Here is a 25,392-nt window from a genome sequence, read left to right as displayed (position 1 = left end):
AACATAAAAAGGCCATATGGGCAATCAGAAGCACACAAGCTTACTTTGAGATCCAAGTCTTATAGACTCCATCTTAGAGATATGCTGCAAAAACAAGCTTTAGGTCTTCTTTTGGTAAGAACTAAAATTGTAGGATATTTACCAGTTAGGGCCTGGGTTGAAAATAATAGGGACACCACACAAACGTCGGTGTTAGTTGTCAGTAAACTATAGCAGGAAGAGATTAACAAAAATGGCTTTTACCATGAACGCCATAACTAACATTGACACGGAGGACATCAAGAACTACTTGTTCAAAATCATCATGAAAATCCAATGGAAAGAAGTAGTTCAAATTTATACGTGTTCGGGCAGGAATATTGCAGGTGGGCGTTCCTGGCTCGAGCACACAGCTCCTCGAGGAGTTGGCACTTTGGTTGATTGTCGGTCTCTTGCTCGTTACAATGCTGCAAGAGGAGAACAAAGTTAGCTTCGAAAAGGTGCCTTTGCAGAGCCTTAACAAAAACGGCTTTTACCACGAACGCCATAACTAACATTGACACGAAGGACATCAAGAACTACTTGTTCAAAATCATCATGAAAAGCCAATGGAAAGAAGTAGTTCAAATTTATACGTGTTCGGGCAGGAATATTGCTGGTGGGCGTTTCTGGCTCGAGCACACAGCTCATCGAGGAGTTGGCACTTTGGTTGATTGTCAGTCTCTTGCTCGTTACAATGCTGCAAGAGGAGAACAAAGTTAGCTTCGAAAAGGTGCCTTTGCAGAGCCTTAGGTATAGGCTTGGAGGCTCACAATCAAAACTAACTTTAAGTGCTTAGGCGTGCCACTGCCATCTCTATATGGCAGATGTAAAACAAGTGTATTTAAGCCGATTACTTGCGCCCCAAGTTACTCTGACTTCTTGTTATCAAAGGATTGTCATAGATGGGTTAAGTCTACATTAAGTTCTTTTTTATGCCTTGAGGTTAAGGACTTTTGTTCATCTTGTATGCTTTAAAGTGCGAATATCCAGATCTGGCTGAATGGTTTTATTTCAATAGTAATGCCCAAATGATAAGCTTAGAACCATTAAAAGACTGGAAATAACTTGGATATATATCAAAGGATACATGATAATACTAGATCTATTAAGTAAAGAACAAAACAAAGGGAGTTGGGCTAGATTTAACCTTGTCGGGCAATGTTGAATCTTGTACAGCATCGCTTGTTTGTAAGTACAAAGGTTCGGGGAGAAAAGAGAGTGAATGGTGAGAAGGGTGAACATAAGAGAATCGATACTACTATGGTTAAGAGAGTAGCAGAGCTATTAAACTAGACAAAAGATGGCTTTTGTGAGGGCTGATCCTAAAAAGGATTGAGGTTGGGGGCTGACTACAGCTTTGTAGATACAAATCTGGCTTGAGCAGAGTTTGTGTATTTGTTTGTTTGATTGGTTGAGTGTCCTTGTCTCTAGGCCTTCTTCCTCCTTTTATAGCCGAATTAGCCTGACTGTTTGCAACTTGGCTCCTACCCGAAAGCAACTGAGGGGTAGTGACTCATCAATAATTTACGTACTCTGCCATTCAGAAATTGCTTTTGGGCTGAGAGTAGGCTGATTTCCATTAAGTGTCACTTCTTTCAAGCTACTAGCCTTTGCATTTAATGTGGAATCATTATTTTGCCTTGGGCTGGGCGAATGGATTTGATGTTGGGCCTTCGGGCAGAGTCATGTCTTCCGGGCTTCTTTTCCTTTAGCCCAAAGTTTAAATATTAACCTAAACAATACGCATGAGCATCAAGCTCACAAGGCAAGGATCACAATGAAAGGTGACACATCATTGCACATAGCAGTGTCCTATGGCCAAGAAGAACATGTTGAAGAACTAGTAAAACTGATTACTATAGAGGAGCAGCTTCAAACTCGAAATGAGAGAGGAAATACCCCTCTCCACTTAGCAGCATCGATGGGGGATGTGAGAATGTGTAAGTGCATTGTCAAAGATTATCCATCTTTTGGTCGGTTTTCATAACAAAGATAATGAGACTCCTTTGTTCTTGGCTGCTCTCCATGGTAGGAAAGATGTCTTCTTATGCCTGCACCACATCTATACGCCCACCCTTGATGAACCTCAGAAATGCTACAAGATCTGTGGGAGGACGGATGGTGAGACTATCTTGCATTGTGCAATGGATGGCAAGTACAGATTGTTAGTTCATGAACTATCACTTTAGTGAAAATTAGGTCCTTGAATTATTTTCTTGGTAAAATAAGTCCCTAAATTCATTAAAAATTGTTGTTTCATCCCTACTATTATATTCAAAGCTATTTTATCTAATTTTTCGCCAACTTAAGTCACTTGACACACTTTAGAGTGTAATACCATCATTTTCTCGCCTATAATCCCTTAACATTTTATATATGTTGCAAATCTAACATCTAATTTACCCTCCAAAGTTAACTTCATACACTATTTCTTTATGAAAAATTATCAATCCAACCCTCCAATGTGTATCACATGCAAGTAATGTGACTTAAACTGACGAAAAATTAGATATAGTAGCTTCGAATATAATATTAGGGATGTAATTGGTAAATTATTATAATTCAAGGACTAATTTTTCTGAAAAAAAATAGTTTAGAGACCTAATTTTCACTTAGGTGATAATTAAGAGACTAAATTGGCAATTAACCGTTAAAAATAAGTAATATACCTTTTTAAGATATAACTCCACACATTGGTCCATTAGACTTCCTCCAACTCAGGTTTGTTCCATAGTCGCCCGTGGTCTCATGGTCAGTGTTTCTTCAATTGCCGTAATGAGTGGGATTGTTTTTCCCGACATGCCTTCATCGGTAGAGAGTTGGGTTGGAATGGATAAGACAACATTTTCAAGGTATATATGTTGAAGTAGAAATGAAAAAACCGTGACAAACTTGGAGGTAGGAGATGGACTAAGCAGGAAGAAAAATTATCATATTCCAATCCTCCCCAAAATAGTAGGATTAAAAGGGAGAATTTTCCTTTAAGTTAATCTATTCAAAATAAAAAATCATTCTCCTCTACTTTCATTAACAAACCAGGTCACAGTTTGTAAAAACCTCAACATGCTGCAATACTTCACCCCACACAATAAGGAGGGAATAACCGTATAGAGATATTCACCAAAACCCATATTTTGATAGAAAAAAAAGAGGTGAATGGTTCACCAACACCTCCATTGGGCCTCCCTCATCGCCAGCCGCCAGGTTAATCAATGTTCCCGTTGCCATCAAAGAGGACGGCCGCAAACCAACCCTAAAATACCAGCCAACTTTCGACGTGTTCATAATCATTAAGGATGGGCAAAATATCCATGGACATGAATAACTACGGTAAACCGTTCATTTAAAACTCACGGTCACGGTTATGGGTAACCGTTTAGATAAATAAACAGTTATTTACCTATAAAATTTAAATTAGTGGTTATGGATATTACCCGCGGTTATAAACGGATACCCATTTAACTGTTTATTTTAATATATAAAATAATAAATAAATAAAAACTAAAAACTCTAAATTGTCGACCCAAACTCCCACCGCTCATCTCTCTCCTCGCTGCCCCTCTCTCATCTCTGTCACTCATCTTTCTCTCCTCGTTGCCCATTAGCATTATCATTTTTTTATTCTATTCACTTAAGAATTTAGGTTGAATATTTTTCCCTAGTTTTGTTTGTTGTATTGAATAGTGGAGGAATTATTGTTAAATTGGTATGGTTATTATGATACATGGATAATTGTGGTTTGTTGATATTGTTCGATTTACACTTATGGAGATTGATTTTGGTTATTTTCCACACAACTCCGTGTATTCGTTCTATGTCTATATTATGTAGTTTCTATGATAATTACTTACAGATGGTAGTGTTTTGATCAGTTCATGATATCTTCCTTTTTATGATGCACGAGGTTTAACCCCAATGCCAAAAATTTGCTAGAATCATTTGTGTTACTGTAAATTACTTTCATTGATAACACTAAAAAATATCGTTGTAAACTATTATTTCAATTATTGGTAAAAGATTAAAATACGGAAATGCATGTTAAATGTACTTATAACGGTGTTTAATTGTTAGAAAAAGAAAATTATGACAAATTTTACTTTTTTAATTTTCAAGTTGTTAAAAAAATGTGGACAGGTAAAAAAAAGGGTAAAAGGGTAAATGGGTAAAAAAGGGTAAATGGATTAAAAAACAGATAAACGGGTAAACAATTACGGTTAAATGCGTATGCAATTATGTGTATGATTAACCGTTTATAAATGGTTATTAGTATGGGTATAATTATTTAGGCAATTACCCAACGGGTAAATGGGTAAACGGTTATGCAGGTAAGAGATTAAATAGTTGTGGGTAAATAACCACGATTACCCGCTTGCCATAACCGTTGTTCATCCCTAGTAAATCATGATCAGCGACTTCCTTCTACAAGAAAAAAGCACTTGCAGGTAAAAAAGAGAGTAAATTGTAGCAATGGTCCATCAACTTTAATCAAATTGGAGAAATCATCCCTTCAACTAAAAATCCATTACCATTGGTCCCTCAACTTATCAAAATGTGTAGTTATAGTCATTTTCATCAATTTCGTCAAAATTTTGTCAAACTAAGTTATGTTGGAATAACCATTTATATAATTTGGGTTCCTCAACTTATCAAAGTGTGTAATTATGGTCCTTTTAGTCAACTACGTAAAAAATTTTGTAAAAATGAGATGTTGGAAAGACCATTGCTACAATTGGGTTAAGGTTAAGGGACAATTTCTCCAGTTGAATTAAAGTTGAGGGACCAATGGAAATGAATTTTTAGTTGAGGGACCATAGATGCACGTTTTGATGAGTTGAGGGATCAATGGTAATGAATTTTTAGTTAAGAAACCATTGCTTTAATTGAGTTAAAGTTAAGGGACCATATCTACAATTTACTCGTAAAAAAAAAGTGTCAGGAAATGGCCATTTCTTGGTACATCTTATCCCTCGATTAAGGGCCTTTTTTTTGCTACATGCACTAGGTTAGCTCTTTTGCTTTTTATCTAATATAATTGGTACTAAGAAAATTGAACTCAACTCACAAATAGGCACCGATGTTCTGGTTTGGAAATTTTAATTAGATGCATATTTAGTCAAGTTTAAGACATATTTAAAGGAAAAGAGAAAAATAAATGAAAAGGACGCGCTAACAGTTACTTCTCTTGTTGGAAAATTGTACACCAAGTAAATTCAGGAAGCATCAAATACCTGCAGTGCTAGGTGATAAAATCATTCCAAAATCAACATCTGTGGGTCATCTTTTGCTAGGTGATAAGAATGACTTTCTTATGTTGTACGTCCACAGCCGGAAACCGAAAAACAAAAAGGGAAGTGAGTATGGAATAGCGGTTGTGAACTTTTTGATTTTAGTATAGAGTAACAAGTGTAGGGGAGATACGTAACAAAATAAAGAAAAAGGGTGAAGAGAATTTTCTTTGTAATTTAACAAGTGTAAAGGTAGAGTCCTAGAGAGTTTGGTCACAGAAGAAGTATCTTCTTTTGGAAACTATGGTACTTTACAAGTTAAACATGGTTTACCTTCAGAATAAATATGAAGACAAACGTCAGTGTTGATTGCCACTCATATCAGGAAGAGAAGAAATGTACCCAAAAAAAGCTGTGGATTCTTTTACGGATGAGGAGATCAAGAATATGGACACAGAGAAGATGAAGAAATACTTGTTCCGAGTTGCCATGCAGAGCAAGTGAGAAGAAGTTGTTAGAACCTATAAGTTCAACAAGAAGGCTCGCGGGGCAAAAATCACCAAGTCAGGTGACACAGCACTACATGTAGCAGTATCCGATGGCCAAGAAGAACATGCTGAAGAGCTAGTAAAACTGATTACTGTAGAGGAGCGTAAAATTCAAAACGAGCGAGGGAATACCCCTCTTCACATCGCTGCATGGATGGGAAATGTGACAATGTGTTCGTGCCTTGCCAACGGTTATCCATCGTTGGTCACCACTTTTAATGTAGACAATGAGACTCCTCTATTCTTAGCTGCTGTCTGTGGTAAAAAAGATGCCTTCTTATGCATGCACCACATTTATATCCGTACCCTTGGTGATGATCATGGGAAACGCTACAATTATTGTAGGAGGAATAACGTAAAGAGTCATCAAAGTGTTGATAAGAATTGCTTATAGTTTGTTTTAGTTGTTTTGTAAATTGTTAGTTTGGTTAAGGGCATAAGTGTAATCTGTTAGAATGCCCACAATATATATATCAAACTTTGTGTAATTATCTGATTGTATTGAATGAAAGAAAGATATTAAGTTTCTATAGAAGATGTTTTTATGCAGCAGCCTCCTGGCTTTACTGATCCCTCTTTTCCACATCATGTCTGCAAGCTTAAAAAGTCCCTTTATGGTCTTAAACAGGCTCCAAGGGCTTGGTTTGACAAATTATTTCAGGTGTTGAGATCTTTTGGTTTTCAGCAGTCTTCTTCTGATGCCTCTTTGTTTGTCTTACGAGCTCCAACCTTGGTGATCATCCTTGTATATGTTGATGACATTTTGGTAATTGGTCCTAATGCTACACTCTGTCAGCATTTTATCAACAAACTGAGCACTGTTTTTCCTGTCAAAGATCTAGGCTCATTGCATTATTTTTTGGGACTTGAGGTGCACAAGTCTTCTGAAGGCATATTCTTACACCAAGGCAAATATTTACTTGACCTTCTTCAGAAGACTAAAATGGATGGAGCTAAACCATGTTCCACTCCCTTAGGCACGGCCAAACTTGATCATACCGGTTCTCTCTTGTCTAATCCCACAGAGTATCGATCCTTAGTTGGTGCCTTGCAATATCTTACCTGGACTCGGCCAGATATATCTTTTGCTGTGAATCAAGTATGTCAATTCATGCATGCTCCGAGGGATTCCCATCTTCAAGCTGCTAAAAGAATTCTCAGATTTTTAAAAGGTACTCTCACCCATGGCTTATGGTTCAAACCCGGAAATCTGCACCTTACAGCATACTCTGATGCTGATTGGGCAGGGTGCACCTTTGACAGAAGGTCCACCATTGGCTATTGCATCTTCCTTGGTTCTAATTTGATTAGTTGGAGTGCCAAGAAACAGCCAACGGTTGCCCGATCCTCTACTGAAGCTGAGTACAGGTCTTTGGCTCACACTTCGGCTGAAATAACATGGATCTGTAAAGTTTTCCGAGATATTGGTTTTCAACTACCTCAGATTCCTCATCTCTGGTGTGATAATATCTCTGCAATATCTTTAGCTTCTAATCCTGTTTTTCATGCCCGGACTAAACATGTTGAAATTGACTATCATTACATCCGTGAGCTGGTTCTTGCTCATCTTATCAAGGTCCAATATGTTTGTAGTCAAGACCAATTGGCCGACATTCATACTAAGTCTCTGTCTCGGCAAAGATTCCTCTATCTTCAATCCAAGCTTTCTCTTGGTTCTTTTGATGCTTCCAAGTTCAGCTTGAGGGGGTGTAAAGAGTCATCAAAGTGTTGATAAGAATTGCTTATAGTTTGTTTTAGTTGTTTTGTAAATTGTTAGTTTGGTTAAGGGCATAAGTGTAATCTGTTAGAATGCCCACAATATATATATCAAACTTTGTGTAATTATCTGATTGTATTGAATGAAAGAAAGATATTAAGTTTCTATATAACGGTGATACCATCTTGCATTGTGCAATTTCCGGGGACTACTTTGGTAATTAGCCCTTAACTTGATCACTTCCACACACACACACACCAGCTATATATACTCCGTTATGATATGTAAAATAAATAACAATGTGTACCTTGTTGGTTGACAGATTTGGCATTTCAGATAATTCTTTTGTATGAAGATCTTGTTAAGTCTGTCAATGCGCAAGGCTTTTCCCCTCTCCATATTCTGGCTACCAAGCCTTCTGCCTTCAAAAGCGGGAGCCACCTCAGCCTATTCCGAAAAATTATTTACTACTGTGAGTGCTAATACAGAATATTATTGGTAAGATTGAAATCTAGTTACATGTATCGCACTACTCATTCTTTGTATATATATGGTAATTTGGCAGGTATATATGTTGATGAGCTCAAGGCGGAGCAAAGGAATGAGGGGATAATTAAGACATTCAAAGAGGAAGAGAATCCCAAACATCCAGAAAACTACCAGACATGCATCAACTTCCTTAGGTTGTTCAGGAGAACAATGGAGGTTTTCTGGGCTTTGACCAATGCTCTGTTTGTTTGCCTTGGTAGGGGAATTCAAAATCAAATATCTCAAAATACCTCAATTGTTCGAGTATTTCTCCTGCAAACTTGATGCAACCATAGAAGTATAATCATAGCCAAGTGATTATAATTTAGATTGAATTTTTATCTCCATAGTTCGATGTAATTCCCTTATGCTCACTACTAAAAAGTAGGTATTCATTTTGCAGTTAACAAAAACGAAGACAATCAGAGAGAAGAAACACAATCAGCAGATACAGGGAACGTCCCCCAAGCACCTAATCATACTCACACGATTAACACCATCGATCAGAGAGGAGAAATAAAATCAGCAGATCCAGAGAACCCTATAGAACCTAATAAGCAAACTCTCAACACTTCAAATCCAGGTAACTTCTAAAGAAGGCATGCTGTGTAACCTTTCTACATTTACACTTTATTATAATGTGCTTCAAGAAGGATATGTATAATTGTTTCCTCATTCTAGTAAGGGCAATAGTCCTCCTTCTCCCCCTTCACTGTACAAATGTCACAATAGAAACCATTCATTTTTTTTATCATCATCTAAAGATCAATTCTAGGTCGTACCCAGTGCACAAGGCTCCCGCTTTATTGATCTAGAGACCGTATAATATTCATGTGTCAAAAAATTGACGATTATGATAACAAATATCTTCTTCAAGATGAACCATTATCTATTTCTTTGAAGTGGTCTCCAAATCGAATAGATTTGTCTAGAGATGATGATGATTAAAGAATATGAACAATTTTGCTTAATTATAATGTTATGGTGAAATGATATCCCGTTATAATGGTGGATAGAGACTTTCCTTTCTTAGGAAAGTATTGTCCCTTCAGGAATCAATACTACTATTATTATTTTGTCACATTTGACGGGAGTAGAAATCCTAGACTTATCTTATTCTTGCCCTACCCTCCCAAATATAGGGAAGCAAATTAGGGTTTAGGGTTTAGAAATCTTTGTTTGTCGAGAAAATATTCAGATCACCTTCCAACCTAATCAAATCTAGAATTACAGATTAGGAAAAAATGAAGATATGAACGAAAGGCAGAGGGGAAAAGAAAACAGAGAGCAGAGAAGATTTCCACGATTTGGACAATGTTCCCAGTAAATAGGACGGCTGCCAAGGCTATAGGCCAACAACGTTACAATTCATCTCTGCCATACATGCGACAGCAGATTAGAGTTTAAATCAAAATGCAAATTACCAAACTAGACATACAAAAAGACAGCAGATTATTAACGTTAACATATGCAGGGTCAAAATCCAATGTTGATGAAGGTCAAGGACACCAAAAGTTTCCCGTAAACTACAACACCTGCTTTGAGTTTGTCAAGCTTATATCAAAGGCAATGCTGATTGTTCTTGGCTTAGGTAATAAAGCCACCATGCACTTCTCATTTTATCTCCTAATCTCCCTCAATTAGATACATAATTTTCTTCACTTTATCTAATCATTATATGTTGTTTAAAGGGTCTACGCAGATAAGAAAGATAAGGGAAAAGAAAGAAAAACACAAATGGTCTGTTCAGATCATGACCGAACTCTTAGAACGAGCTGTCATGTATGAGTACGAAGACAGTGGTATGAATCCGCAGGTCACCGCACCACCTTCCCACAAAGAACAAGACAACGATGAGACCACACCTTATAACATTGCTGATGGCGGCGCCGTCCCTATGCCCCCAGAAGGTAACTGCTATTTAACTTGCTTAATTAGAATTTATGGTGACCCATCGTTACAACCCTAATAGCTTAACTGCTTCAAATACTAGGGTCCTAATCCTAATTTAAAGCAAAGTATGAAAATAATAAAATTCTAAAAAATACCCGACATAATGATTGGCAATGCGTAATTTGTCACATTTACTGATAACAAAAAGTTGAAAATAAATTGGAAAAAAAAAAAGTTAAAATTAAAGAGTTTAGAATAAATTTAGAATTCTCTACAATCTCACGATTCTCAAATACAATTTTGATATTTTATTCTTTTTCATAAGGAGGTATTTATAAGATTACAAATAAGCAATACAAGGAAATAGATCAAAGCATCCATAAGTGTAAAAAAAGTTGACTATTATCATAACAATTTTTTTTTTCTTCAAGATGAACCGTCAATTTCTTTAAAACGGCCTCCAAATCGAATAGATTTTTCTAGTGATGATGTTGATTAAAGAATATGAATAATTTTTCTTAATTATGACATTTGTTTGTACCATACTTAGGGCCTCCGTATTTAGATCTCGTATAAATACTTAGGGGACTCAAATGTAATTATGTAATAAATGAAGGGGCAAATATGTAATAAGTGAGAAGCCCTTATTCTATAAAAGGACTCGGCCAATTCTTAGGCCTGACCCTCACCCTTTCAAAGCCTCACTCTCACATTACAGAGGCTCTCTCCCTCACAATCTTCTCACAAATAGACAAATACAATATCAGTGTGGACGTAGCCCAAACATTGGGGTGAACCACGATACATCTTGTGTTCTTTACTTTCTTGCAGATTCACGGTTGGATTTACGTTGTTCCAAGACCCCTCCGGTTTTCTGCATCAACATTTGGCACTGTCTGTGGGAAACGACACGAAAAGTTATGTCAGTTCTCTTTCATTTTTTCATCTCACTACCGTGAAAACTTCACAACATCCACCGTGAATCTGCAAAAAAACCCAGGAAACCAAATACTCTCCACTCACTCCCTCCTCCTCACGCACCCCAGATCATCTACCCTTAAGCAATCAAGATTCCCAAATCCCGATTCCAAATTCCATTCCACCCACCAAATTCCGCAGACCCATCTGAGGATCATGTCCCAGAAACCCTCTCAGGTTTTGGGTGGGAAAGTTGAGTTGGGGAGACGGGAATTTCCAGAAGACCCATGATTGATTTTCATGGGATTGATGAGGGGTTGGTGGAGAAGATGGTGTATGATCATCTTGTTTGGAGCTCTCTTCATGGGCTTGTTGTTGGTGACAAGTCCGTTCAGAGATCAGGAAAAGTACCTGGTGTAGGCATGGTACATGCACCATTTGCTTTGTTTCCGATGCCGTTTCCAGAAAGTCATTGGAAGCAAGCATATGAGTTATCCCCCATATTTAATGAACTTGTCAATGGACAAGATGATCTCCACCGCCAACAGCGAGGTTATCATCACCAACGACGGAGCCACGATTCTTAATAGGATGGAGGTCCTCCAACCGGCCACCAAGATGCTTGTCAAGCTTTCTAAGTCCCAGGACGCAGCCGTCAGCGACATAGTTGTATCGTGGCATCTGTTTATGGCTATGCTGCCATTTTTCTAGGCGACCCTAGTCTAGGACACTGACATTTAAAACTTTCTCCTGAAGTTGTTGGACATGATACGCTTCCAGACGTTCCCATAGAATGTTGATCATTGGAAATCCTTCTGGGTTCTAAATAGCCTTCCCTGTTGCTATCTGCAAAGCCCAGCTCTCTCTCTCTCTCCTCTCTTCTGATATGCGTTGGGGTTTGGGGAAGAGAAAGACGAAAGCCCATCCCTGCTTTTTCACCTTTCTGCTTCCATAGACCAATGAACCACCGACTTGTTTTGCTCCGCCCTCGAGCCCGTCGTAGTCTCCTTTAATTGCCTCTGCCCAAACCGAAGATTCACTTTTGTGGTTCGGTGCAACTGTGTAGCCAAATAAGATGCATATGGGGCTTCCTTGTAGTAAGGCTTTTCAAGTTCGATAACATGCCCCAAGGGATATTCAGGGATCAACCGTGCTCCATGCAGCGGCCGGGAAAGAACGGAATTAGAGCAGCGAAAGCGTCCGACGACGAGTCGTGGTGTTTCTGCTGCTGTTCAAAACCACTTGAAGCTACTTTTGCTTTTGTCGACCACATGGAAAATGTCATACTTATGCTGTTAAGGTGCAAGCTTGTGGTGCTGCAATCAGGATGGGTTATCTTCAACAAGACAAATGGAATAACTTTTCACATGTGCTAGCATGCTTTGTCTCACTTATCCAACAAAAAGAAAAGAAAGGCCCTCAGATAGCTCAACCACTTCCACAAAAGTGAAAAGAAAAAGCAAAAGCAGAAAGCAAAAGAAGATAAAAAGAAGCAGACATAATTGCGATGGTGATGACATGCAGAAAAGGGAATTATGGGCGTGACCCATTAAGTAGAGGGTCGGATTTATTTTTGAATGATGTGATTTATTTTCCTTATATTTTGGAGACATCTGTATAAACCCCATCAGAGGGTAATAAAAAATAAAAAAACGGCAAGCCCAAAATAATGGGCTGGAATGTTATGGGGAGGGCGAAGGCCCATATGCCCAAAAAAGCCAGGCCCTTTATTATCACCAACCAGGTGATCAAAAGTACGACCAGTACTACAAAAATTATTCGGCAGCCTGCCGCTATTATCACCAACCAGGTGATCAAAAGTGCATCCAATACTCCAAAATTATTCGGCAACCTGCCGTTATTATCACCAACCAAGTGATCAAAAGTACGCCCAGTACTCCAAATTTATTCGGCACCCTACCGCTATTATCACCAACTAGGTGATCAAAAGCATCACTCATATCAATCATACATAAATATTCATGAGCATCATTCATGTCAACATTCATGAGCATCACTCATGTCAACATTCATGAGCATCACTCATGTCAACATTCATGAGCATCACTCATGTCAACATCCATGAGCATCACTTATGTCAATCAACATAAACATTCATGAGCATGACTCATGTCAATCAACTTCGAAAGCTTCATTTACAGAGCTCCAGCTTCAAAAGCTTCATTTACAAAAGCTTCAGCTTCAAAGCTTCACTTGCAAAGCTTTACTTACAAAGCTTCAGTGCAAGGTATACAAATACCGCATCCGAACAACTGCCACTTCGGCCCATACATGGATTCAATTTGAAGTCTCCAGCCAACATACCCTATTAACTGAAGACTTGGGGGACTACATTATGTACCATATATTGGGCCTCAAATGGGATTCATGAAAAATACTTGGGGGACTTAGCCTATTATTTATGTACTGAGGAGCGAGCCCTTATTCTATAAAATGGACTCCCTCACTTTCATTAAAGAACACCCATTCTTTATGTATTGAGAAGTGAGCCCTGATTCTATAAAAGGGACTCCCTCACTTTCATTAGAGAGCATCCCATCACTTATGTTTTGAGGAGCGAACCTTTATTCTATAAAAGGGACACCCTCACCATCATTAGAGAGCATCGTTGCCAGCTGAGCAACCGCCTCGCCGCGAGCATCAAGTCTAGCCCATCACTTATGTATTGAGGAGCGAACCCTTATTCTATAAAAGGGACTCCCTTACCATCATTAGAGAGTATCGTCGCCAGCTGAGCAACCGCCTCGCGGCGAGCATCAACTCTAGCCCATCACTTATGTATTGAGGAGCGAGCCCTTATTTTATAAAAGGGACTCCTTCACCTTCAACGCCACAAGCCAAGCTAACCAAGGCAACATAAGCCACAAACCGAGCAGCCTCGCAACATGTGCTACTTCTAGTTGAGCATCATTTCACTTTGAGCACCGCCTCATATCAAGTATCAGTTCAAGACGACATCTAGTTACTTCGGCCCACATATGGACTGAATTTCAAGTCTCCAGCCAAAAGACTCTCTTGATTGAAGACTTGGGGGACTACTGTTTATACCATACTTAGGGCCTCCGTATTTAGATCTTGTATAAATACTCGGGGGACTCAAATGTAATTATGTAATAAATGAAGGGGCAAATATGTAATAAGTGAGGAGCCCTTATTCTATAAAAGGACTCCTCACTCTCTTCATTAGGAGATGCCAATTCTTAGGCCTGACCCTCACCTTCTCAAAGCCTCACTCTCACATTACAGAGGCTCTCCCCCTCACAATCCTCTCACAAATAGAGAAATACAATATCAGTGTGGAAGTAGCCCAAACATTGGGGTGAACCACGATACATCTTGTGTTCTTTACTTTATTGCAGATTCACGGTCGGATTTATGTTGTTCTAAGACCCCTCCGGTTTTGTGCATCAACAACATTGATACGATGAAATAATATTCTGTTATAATTTTTTATTGAGACTTTCCTTTCTTGGGAAAGTACTATTCCTTCAGGATCAATACTAGTATTATTATTTTGTAACATTTGATAAGAGTAGAAATCCTAGACCTGTCTTACCCTATCCTCCCAAATATAGGGAAGCAAATTAGGGTTTAGGGTGTGTAAATCTTTTTTTCTTCTTCTAAACAAACGATATTATCTACATCAAAAAATAAAGAGTGGGTTTAACCTTACAATAGATTAGCAATAATATAGTTTAATTTTACTTTTGACGATAATTGTATCTAAAACCTCTCAGAAAAAGAAAATTTTATATATGCTATTGGTAAGGCTATAGGGCAACAACATTACAATTCATCTCTGACATACATGTGGCCGCAGATTAGAGTTTACTCAAATTACAAAACTAGACATACAAAAAAGACAGCAGATTAGAGTTTACTCAAATTACAAAACTAGACATACAAAAAAGACAGCAGATTATTAACTTGAACATATGCACGGTCAAAATCCATTGTTGATGAAGGTCAAGGAGACCAAAAGATTCCCGTAAACTACAAATTAAAGCCATTGATCACTTGGCAAACTTCGGACCAAAATATAATTGGGTTTTCATGCTTCCTAAGATTTTTTTTTTTTCATGTTCCCTTAACACAAGTCAGTATACCACTTGTTATAATATAAGTAAAGAGATCATTTATAGCGTACTGACTTGTGTTATGTTTGCATTGAAAATTTTCTCATCAATCCTCTTACTTGTCCGTTATATAGAAAACATGATTTTAATTCTTATATAAGATGAAGTTTAGAAAAATATCTTGAACAAGATTAAAATTTGATTTTGGTGTCCATGAATTAAGTTTTATGAAAAATATTGTAATTAAATTTTAATACTCATTTGAATTCAAATGAATTAACTTTTATTTGTTGACATTTTGCATCACCAATTCATAGTAAGTATCTTATATAAGAAAATATTTTGATAGAGACTTTTCGGTACACTTATGTTTTTTTTATATTTTCTTATGTGCCACTTACAATATATTTAGGCACGAAAATTTTGGTACACTAGTTTAGTATAATATATTTAGCTACGGACATTTTGGTACACTAGTTTAGTATAATATGTTTAGGTACAGATTTTTCTGTACACTTAGGTTTTTGTATATGTTCTTATGTACCACTAATGCATCATACTATATTAGGTAAGAACATTATAGTACACTAGTCAGTAAAATATATTCTGGTACAGACGTTTAGATACACTTGTAAACACGGAAAATCCCCGAAACGAAAGAGACAAGAACAACGTGCACAAACAAAAATTTGTATTTTGATGATTTTGGGTTACAATCTCTCTCAAATTTGATCATCTGATTCGATCTCCGTAATGTGTTGATTTATGGATGTTTCGTTGATTCAAGGGCCGTTGAGGCTTGATCTTGGATGAACTGTTGGAAGTTTCTTCAAAGGGTCGTGGGCTTGATCTTTGAAGGTGGATTTGAGCGGATCTTCAAGGAGCCGTTGGGGCTTGATCTTGAGGATGAATGTTTCTTCAAGGGCCGTTAAGGCTTGATCTTGAAGAACAGTGATGAACGGATGATTGATCTTGAAGAACAGTGATGAACGGATGATTGATCTTGAAGAACAGTGATGAACGGATCTTCAATTTTGAAGAACGGTTGAGCGGATCTTCAAGGGCTTTTGGGCTTGATCTTGAAGAACAGTTGTTTGTATGGATTTGTCGACGTTTGTTGATCCAAAGGGCCGTTGGGGCTTGATCTTTAGGACGAACGGATGATGAACGATGATGATTTCTTCAAGGCCGTCGGGGCTTGATCTTGAATTGGTGGATGATTGTTGATCCAAAGGGCCGTTGGGGCTTGATCTTGGAAGAACGAAGAACACTTTCTTCAAGGGTCGTCGGGGCTTGATCTTGAATTGGTGGATGATTGTTGATCCAAAGGGTCGTTGAGGCTTGATCTTAGGATGAACGATGAACGAAGAATGAAGAATGAAGAGAGCTTTCTTGATTCTTCGGGAACCTGGATGCTTGAGAGCTTCGGAGTTTCAGAGCTTCAGAGCTTCAAGAATTTTGCCTAATGATTTTGGTTCCCCCCTAAATGAATGAATTAGCCTTCTATTTATAGAAATTTCCAAGGCCTAATTTTGAATATAATATTCCAGATGAAATAAGTCGTTTCTGCCTGGTGTTGACGCGTGTCTTGTTTGATGACTTTTCCAACTTATTTTGATTTTTTGTTTAGACACACGCTACGTATAAAATTTATGTAATACATGAGCGTTTAAACTTTGATTTATCGGTCAACATTTATTTACCGAAATTTCGATGTCTACAAATGCCCCCACTTCAAGACGCGTTGTATACATGTGCTTGTCGCGTGTAGGAGATGCGTTTTGAAGTCCCTTACTGTAGATGTCGATCCAAGGGCCGTCGAGGCTTGATCTTGAATTGGGCTGGAGATTTCTTCAAGGGCCGTTGAGGCTTGATCTTGAATTGGGCTTGAGATTTCTTCAAGGGCCGTTGAGGCTTGTTCTTGAACTTTTGTTTAAAATTTCTTCAAGGGTCGTCAATGCTTGATCTTGAAGGTTGAAATTGGACCACAAGGAACTTCATGTGGTAGATGATCTTTGGCTTTGGTAGTGGATGAATCGGCACGTATTTGTTTTTGCGCTTTGTTGACTTTCCACAGTTTGATCTTGAACTGGATTTGATTCAAGAGTGGTAGACACTTGATCTTGAATCGGACTTGTGATTTCCTCAAAGGCCGTCGAGGCTTGATCTTGAATTTGGCTGGAAGCTTCTTCAAGGGCCGTTAAGGCTTGATTCTTGAAGGTTGACTCGAACACATGGCAAGCAGGCACGAGGTGAAGGTGACGACTTGTTGCTTTGTTCAATCTTTCTAATTCACACCTGAGCAGTTTGGTCAACGGTATGATCTTCAAGATTGATGGGATCTTCTTCCAGTTGGTGACTTGATCTTTAAGGATTTGATTCAAGGGTGGTGAATCGGCACGTGCAGCCCATAACGCCTAGCGAGTCAACCCAAGAATTTGAGGGTCAAAACGAGTCCTCCACCCAGAGTGATTGCAACCCTGATGATATGAGATACTTTTGATTTTGAAGAAGTAGCAGATGAATCAGCACGTGCTTTGTTGCACTTGTCTCCACATGCTTCAAGGTATCATTTTCATTTCCTTTATCTGTTCCTCAGGCAGATGTGGCATCTTCTCGAGTTCCTCATCTCAGACTCCTCTGCTGAGTTGACTGTGCAGGCTGCATTCTTCTCTGCTTGTTTCTTCTGCACGTTGTCTCCACATGCTGCAATGTATCATTTTCACTTGCCTTATCTGTTCTTCAGGCAGATGTGGCAGCTTCTTTGGAAGTACAGCAGTAGTGGGAAACGAGTACTCGAGAGCAGTGCTAGGTAGGCAATCAGGGAAGGGTTCCAAGCAGTCGGTTCCTTACCCGAGTTTGAGTGGAGGTTCCGGCATATTGTTTTCTTTATCCTTGTCTTTGTAGGTAAGAACAAGGACAAAGGAAAGGACAGGGAGAACGCATGATATGAGATACTCTTGCTTTCTACCCTGGTGATATGAGATACTTTTGCTTTGATGTTATTTGTTTGCAGAGGTACCCCAAGGAATAAGGAACACTGAGTGACCCGAGAGGCTTCGTTGGGAAGGCATTCTCGGAGATGAAGAAAGGTTTTGTATGACTACCTTGCTATGAAGGGTGAAGGTGGACATTTATATGGATTAATAACCGGTACTGTTCTTTCACTCTTGTCGGCAACCGTTGGATGATTGAACAGTAAACTTCACGTGCTTTCTCCTTCACCGAAAATCTTCGACAAATTGCCCGTGATTTGCACAAAGTTGAGTGTGCATATGACAGGTGTTGACGCGGCTGAAAAAGACTGGCGCCTCTTCGATATCTGGGATCGGCGTTTCGACAAATTACCCGTGATTTCCTCAAAGCTGAGTTTGCGTGTGATGGGTGCTGACATGTCTGGATGCACCACATACATATATATACATATATTTTTATATACACACACATATAAACACGCACACAAAGCATCATACCCCTTAAAAAATTCTAATCTATTTTTTTTCTTTGCCTTCGGTGCTGGCAACCACTTGGAAACTTTTTATTTTTTTATTTTTTATTTTATATATATATATATATATAGGGATAGAGGGCTTGCAGAGAGCATCGACGAAGATGGACGGAGAAAGGGAGCCGGAGGTGTGGTGCTGGAGTTATAGGCAGCGAGCTTCGTCGATGCCAATGAGGACGCGAAGGCTGAGAACCTCGATGTCAGAGACCTTGCCGTCGCCATTGCTGCTTGGAACTGATGGGCAGAAGAGGAGAGCTGCAGAGATGGTGAAGTGCCATGCAGTCCCAGAAAAGATTTCAACCTCTCAGAGTTCCTTCGAGGAGGATGAGGACGAGTCGGCGGCGTGGAGGAAAGAGGATGAGGCCGAGTTGAGGAGCTTGGATGGAAGAGAACGAGAGCAGCAGAGGCTTAATTCAATTCAATGTTTTGATTCGAAGGGGTGAAGACTGAAGAGCCGTCATTAAAGCTTTAAGCTTGGGGCTTGTCCCACTTGAGTGGCTTGACAACCTCCCAGGTGAAGTCGGGGTCATCCCTCCCGAAGTGTCCCTAGGCGGCGGTCTTCAAAAAAGCCTTCCATTGCCACCCCTCTTGAGGTCCAGGTTGATGGAGATCATGCCTGGCCTGAAATTGAATGTCTCCTTCACAATCTTGAGGATCTCCTTGTCAGGGATCTTTCCGGTGCCATAAGAATCAACAAAAACTGACAAAGGCTTGGGCACACCGATGGCATAGGAAACCTGCACAATGCACCTCCTTGCAAGTCCATTGGCCATAATGGACTTTGCAGCCTGCCTCACAATGTAGGCACCACTCCTGTCCACCTTGGTTGGGTCCTTGCCTGAGAAGGCACCACCTCCGTGAGCACCCCATCCTCCATAGATGTTGATGATGATCTTGCGGCCGGTGAGATAGTGACGGTGAACAGATGAGAGAAGGAGCTGCGGTTAGCTAGAGATCTGCAACGCTGCCAAGAAAAGGTGGAGAGGATGATAGCTTGGTGTCGTGAGCGGCTGGTGGTGGAGGCCAACTTGCTCCGGGTGTGCGCACCATGTGCAGCCACTGAATCCATAAACTGCTTACGTGCTGGCCCAGATCAAGATATGATGATAGAACCGGGTCTTTGGGTTTCAGATTGGAGTACGAAACCGAGACGTTAATGACCTCGCTAGACCCATGTACCCGATCTACGAGCTCACCAGATCGTCGCTCTTGAGATTGATGTCGACGCAGCCCAGATAGCTGACATGCGCCGACACCATGAAGTTTAGATCCAATCCGACATGGTTCCCGTTGATGTTTTTGAATTCGAAGTCCATGAGTGTGTCAAACTCGACGTAGACGAAATCCGACCTGGTATCAGGATTTGAGTGCTGGGTTCTTTTCCGTCGTTTCTGCTAGTGTTCGGCGGGGACGTGGAGGAGAAAACCCGGATTGGGCTTTGAGAGCTGGGCCTGGGCCTGGATTTGGGTTTCTGCTTTTCTGGAACTTTGAGGATTGAAGTGGTGGAATGGAGGCCATCGCCAAAGCCTCAATGTACAAGAGTTTATGTCTCGGGCCTTGAGTTCCACCTGCTAGCCTTGATTTTTTTTATTATTTTATAATTTTTTTTTTGGTGATTTTGGGAGAACACACACACACACACACACACACACACATATATATATATATACATTATTTATTTTTTTTTATTTTTTTATTTTTTATTTTTGAAATTACAAAGAACTATTTATTGTTACCTTTGTAATAAAATTGACATTATTAGTCAAACCTTTAATAAAAATCCTAATTTTTTATTTTGATGTGACTGTACTCGAAGTTTTTGAAGTTTCAAGTTGCCTACGTACTCTTCCAAAGAAGAGATTAAGTTATAACGTAGTTCAAATACATTTTTTTTATTTGGACTTTTTTTTTATTTTTTATTTTTGTGGGCCAGAAGCATCTTGGTGCCATTTGCAGTTTAGGCTCGTGCAGGCGAAGAGTTTTGTTGCCGTGTGCAGTTTAGGCTCGTGCAGGCAAGGAGCGTTGGTGTCGCCTTTTATGCTCGTGCGGACCAGGAGCATTGATGTCGCCTTTTATGCTCGTGCGGATCAGGAGCGTTGATGTCGCCTTTTATGCTCGTGCGGATCAAGAGCGTTGTGCCATGCAGTTTAGGCTCGTGCAGGCGAGGAGCCTTGTTGGTTCGTCAAGCGATCCGAGAGAGTCGTTCCTCGTAATCTTCATAGCAAGGAGCCTTGACTGAGTAGTTGAAGAAGTCTTCTGGGAAGATGTCACACATCGTGATGGGGATGGATGATCTTTGTGTCAAAGTTTCATTATCTCCAACACTTTCACATTGTTCTAGAGGTGGACAGGAGCTGCTTTGCCCCCTTTCCCATTGGTGAACTTGTGGAGAAGACATATGCTTCTCGTGCAGTTTCTTCGGAGTGACATAAGTCCATCCTTCAACTTCACTTAGCTTGACTGGCATGGTTTTGGAGCATGCCCCCAGCGATTGAGGTGAAGATTTTAAGTTGACAAAGCCGGAAGTGGCGTCTTCTTCCAGGATTTCGTCTTCTTTGTCTTCTTGGGCCTTCTCTTTAGTGCGTCCTCTTGGGTTTGTTGCCGTGAAGATTGGCCGGTGTAGATGATGATGCGCCTCCTTACCTTCAGTGGTCCTTTTGTGTCGACTTCCAAAGTTGCTTGGCGCTTCATCCTTGAAGGAATCAAGCTTTGATCATCGTCTTTTCCTGCTAGACTGTCGAGCTTCTCTCCCTTTGGCGTTGTCTTCCTGTTTCTAGAAGGTTTCTCAGTTTCTTCAAGTCTGTCCAAACCGACCGTTGCGGAGGAGATCTAGCTGTGCCGCTTTGTTTCTTGGGTTTTGATAACCTTTCAAAGACAGATCTTTGCGGTGTTGGCGTCTCAAGCCTTTTGAAGACGGAAGTTTGGTCTCGACCACTGATGCGATCAAGTGCCGAAATTCTAGGTTTTGAATTATTCAGCCTTTCGAAAACTGAAGTTCGAAGGGCGGGTTTAGGCTTCTCTTTTGGCCTTGTCGCTTGTGGTCTTGGCTTCCTCGTTTTTTTGTAGGTCGCCGATGTCCACCCTTTAGGGAACCACTATTTAAATCTTCATCCAAATAAAAGATTTTAAGGGACAAATAAGGGACATAAATTATTAACTAAGGCTATCTTTAACCGAAAGGATTAAATATAGTCTTGTCCAGAATTATAGTCCTGCAAAAAATTATTTTTAAATAAACAATGTCAGGCTATACTCATATATCATCTCCAACCGAAGGGCTAAACATAGCTCTTTTAATAATTTATTAGTTTTAAGTTTATACTTTAAGTTTTATTGTTTAATTAAGTTAAATTATCATTAGAAGTTTTCAAATATAGCCGTAGAATTTGAATAAATTACTGCAGTTGAGAAGCTAACCCCCACAAAAAGGCTAAGAGAGGGACTACATTTTGCTAGCCTGATGCCCTTTTGGCCAAATAATGGCCTAATGGACTTCATACAATTATAGCCCAACCATCAGTTGGAGATGAATCTTTGGACAAATCAGATCATTTTTTGACTTTTGAACCTTTAACTCTCTTCATTGGACATAGCCTAAATTACCCAGAAGAATAGTTACTCCACAATATTACGAATTTAAAGATTAATTCTTAAGGATTTATAATTCATGGACCACTGCCTCCGATTTTCTCACAAATTAATAGTTAAAAAATCAAATTCCCAATTTTAAACAATTATATTTCCTAATTTGTAGTTTGTAAAAACCTTCATGCCACTACACTTCTTTGCCCGCCACAACGAGAAGGGCAGGACAGCAAAGGAAATCTTCACCGAAACCCACACCACAATCGTCAAGGCCGGAGGGGAGTGGCTGACCAACACCTCTGAGTCCTGCTCCATTGTGGCTGCCCTCATTGCCACCGTTGCCTTCGCCACCTCAACCACCGTCCCCGGCGGCATCAAAGAAGAAAGCGGAACACCAACCCTAGAAAACCAACCAGCTTTCAACGTCTTTGCCATTGCCTCCCTGGTTGCCCTCTGCTTCTCCGTCACGGCCATGGTCACTGTTCGTGTCAATAGCTTCCATGTTGGTTTCGTTTTGCGCCGGACATTTTTTCGTGCTGAAAGATAAGCTCAAATACGCTGCCTTTCCGGTTTACGCAATCACTTGCTTGCTAGTAACGTTTTTTGCCATGGCGCAGTTTCCACTGTACTTTGATCTGATTTGGGCTACTTTTAAGAAGGTACCACAGCGGAGTTACAAGATAGCTCCTCTTTAATTTCAACTTCAAGAGCCCCTATTCACATGGAGAGGTAAACTTGAGTAACAAAAACATGGATATTTTGATTTCAATTTGCATGTTTTGCTTTAGTTGCCAATTTGTTGGAATTTGTGCTTTGTATTTTTTTTTTTCTCTAAGGTTCGATTAGAGATAATTAAACACTAAAATTTACCACTTTAAAAGTTTAGAAGTGACACACCCCAACCGAAGAAGGTCGAAGCATGTTAGCCGTCACCGTGAAGTGACGTAACCATAAAGGTAAGTGATGTGAGAAAGTGAATATATTAAAACCAAACTATAACTAATTTAAACTAAACAGTGAAAGAATGCGCCGTCATGGGAAGAACCCACTACAATTATTCGGAGCATAATAGATAGTAAGACTACAGTAAAGTAGTCAAAGTAGCTAAAGTACACTTATTACACAACAGTGGATAAATTCATACTTCTAAACAGAGATAATGTCAGAACTGCCAAAGGTTCCTCGAATGCCACAAAGAGTACAACTATCTAGGTCCTGCAGAGGCGAAACATAAAGTTGAGTGGGTCAGCAAAACAAAGTTTGTAAGAAAACCTTTATTTTTTAACATAGTAACCCCTCGCTGTAAAACAAGTATAGTTTCCTTAAAACATACTACGTAAGTATGTAAACTACAGTACAACATCAATATAACCAGAAATATGCCAAGTCATGATATATCAAACGCCATAGTAATATAATCATATGATAATCAAGTATAAACAAGTGTTCATCCATCTAAGCTGACACACAAGTTCGTACAAATAATTTCTGACACGAACAGGACTGGGTGTAATCAATACGCTCTAGTACTACAATCACGTGAAGACTGTGCAGAAGCACGGTCACATACGAGTCGCAATTGCCTAATGTAATCTAAACGACAGGACTAACACCTAACTTGGATTCAAGGCAAGCAAATGATGTAGATGTGAACATACACATGACGGACTGGCCCTGGGGCGAGTACTAACACCTGGTGTAGCAAGATGAGCATGTACAAGTATGTATGAATGTCATGACAGTAATATCTCAACCATATAGCAACATTTATCACATTTAATATCACAATAACGATACTTGGCAATATAAGCGTAAGATGAAGTAAATACGCATTTATGGAAACTATAATTATGTATAGATATAAAAATAAACTGCTCACTCACAAGTACGTCGTCGAATCGTAACCTTCGAGCATTGCCTGACCCCTCAAGTCCTCAAGATACGTTTCCCCCTATATGTGAAATAACTATTTTTAAATTAATTAAAACACATATACGGAAACTTAAGTAAAACCCCCATAGTTTGCTCAAACCTAGGGTTTAAATATATGAAATCGATCTACTCAACGTCACGGACCAACACAAATTTTCAGAATAATTTTTGGACACCGTACGCACCCTCACGCACTGGCCAAGGCACGGCCACACACGTTAACCAAGCCAGCACGTGCGGTCTGTGAGACTAACGACATTAAGAATATTCCGTTAAAACCTTAACAGAAGTTAACGGCGTTACCTGACACCGTTAGAATATTCTGTCAAAGTTGACGGAATATTCCATCGTCTTCTCCGGTCGTCGCTGTCTGAACTCACCGAAAACTGGAAAATTTCACCGGTTTCTAGGAAAATTTTCACACCTTCATATCTTCTTCATTTCTCAACCATTTTTTCACAAAATTTATATGGAAATGAAGCTTATGAAGTGTAGAATCACATTATACCTTTTTGGAGTCTAAAAAGTGGATGGAGGTGGCCTGAAAATGCCTCGAAAGGTACGGCCAAAACTGGGACTTCTTGAAACTGGGTGGTTTCACATCAAAACTTCCTCAAATTTGTCCTAGGAGCCTCGGGAAGTTGAAAGAAAACTTTCCTAACCTTCAAAACTCCTTGACTCAGCCTGAAACTCGTTGAACTCAAACTCACTATGTCGAACCTTCCGAGTTCGACGTCCAAAACTCGGTCAACTCGTGAACCATGGGTTTGGTTATGTTCGTGGACGTGAAGGGAACATAACAGGGTAGGTTTCAAGTCACATCGGTGAAGTTTGAGAGAGTTGCAGAATGAGAAAGCTCGGCGAGAGAGAGATAATTGCTTTCTGAGTTTCTGATTAGTGACAATGTGAGTGAGTGATCTGATTGGTGGCTTTTGAAGAGGGAAAATATCTGATTGGGTGGTGAAGAGAGAAACCGGGAACACAGATCCCCTTTTTGTGAAGTTGATTGACTATCTGATTGGCTGCATGTGTGAAGGAGAGGGAACACAGATCCCCTTTTTGTGAGATTGATTGACTTTCAGATTTCTTACTGTGTTTCAGACACTGTTAATTCGTACGAGCGTGTACAAAATACCCGTGGACAACGTACTTTAACATAGCGTAACTTTTACGTTACAAGTCCAATTCGAGTCTAACACGTGCACACGAGTTCGTTTCGAAGAGTACAAATTAAGTACAAAACTAGGAAAAATAAATAGCAGTCGAAATCAAAATCCACGTCAGGTTACACGTTTCTCAAAAAGGGTAGTAACGTCAAATTACACAAGTGGGAAAGGGAAATTACAGTGAAAATTAGGGACGGGTCATCACAAGAAGCCTGAGAGAAGTGAAAGTTGCACTAAGTTTATGGATCATGACG

At 39.6% G+C, this 25,392-nt stretch overlaps 1 long non-coding RNA gene across 1 annotated transcript; it reads right to left on the bottom strand.

Annotated features, from left to right (window-relative positions):
• Window positions 1-22,090: 22,090 nt before the first annotated feature.
• LOC139194557 (uncharacterized) lies at window positions 22,091-24,861 on the bottom strand. The gene is made up of 4 exons (XR_011579527.1): window positions 24,481-24,861; window positions 23,924-23,991; window positions 23,185-23,255; window positions 22,091-22,753 (listed from the first exon to the last, which is right to left on the bottom strand). It is a non-coding gene; the product is annotated as an uncharacterized lncRNA (long non-coding RNA).
• Between the last annotated feature and the right edge of the window lie 531 nt (window positions 24,862-25,392).

This window comes from Malus domestica, chromosome 03, assembly GCF_042453785.1.
Source record: "Malus domestica chromosome 03, GDT2T_hap1".
Lineage (NCBI taxonomy): Eukaryota > Viridiplantae > Streptophyta > Magnoliopsida > Rosales > Rosaceae > Malus > Malus domestica.
This window is presented reverse-complemented; position numbering and strand designations above follow the sequence as displayed.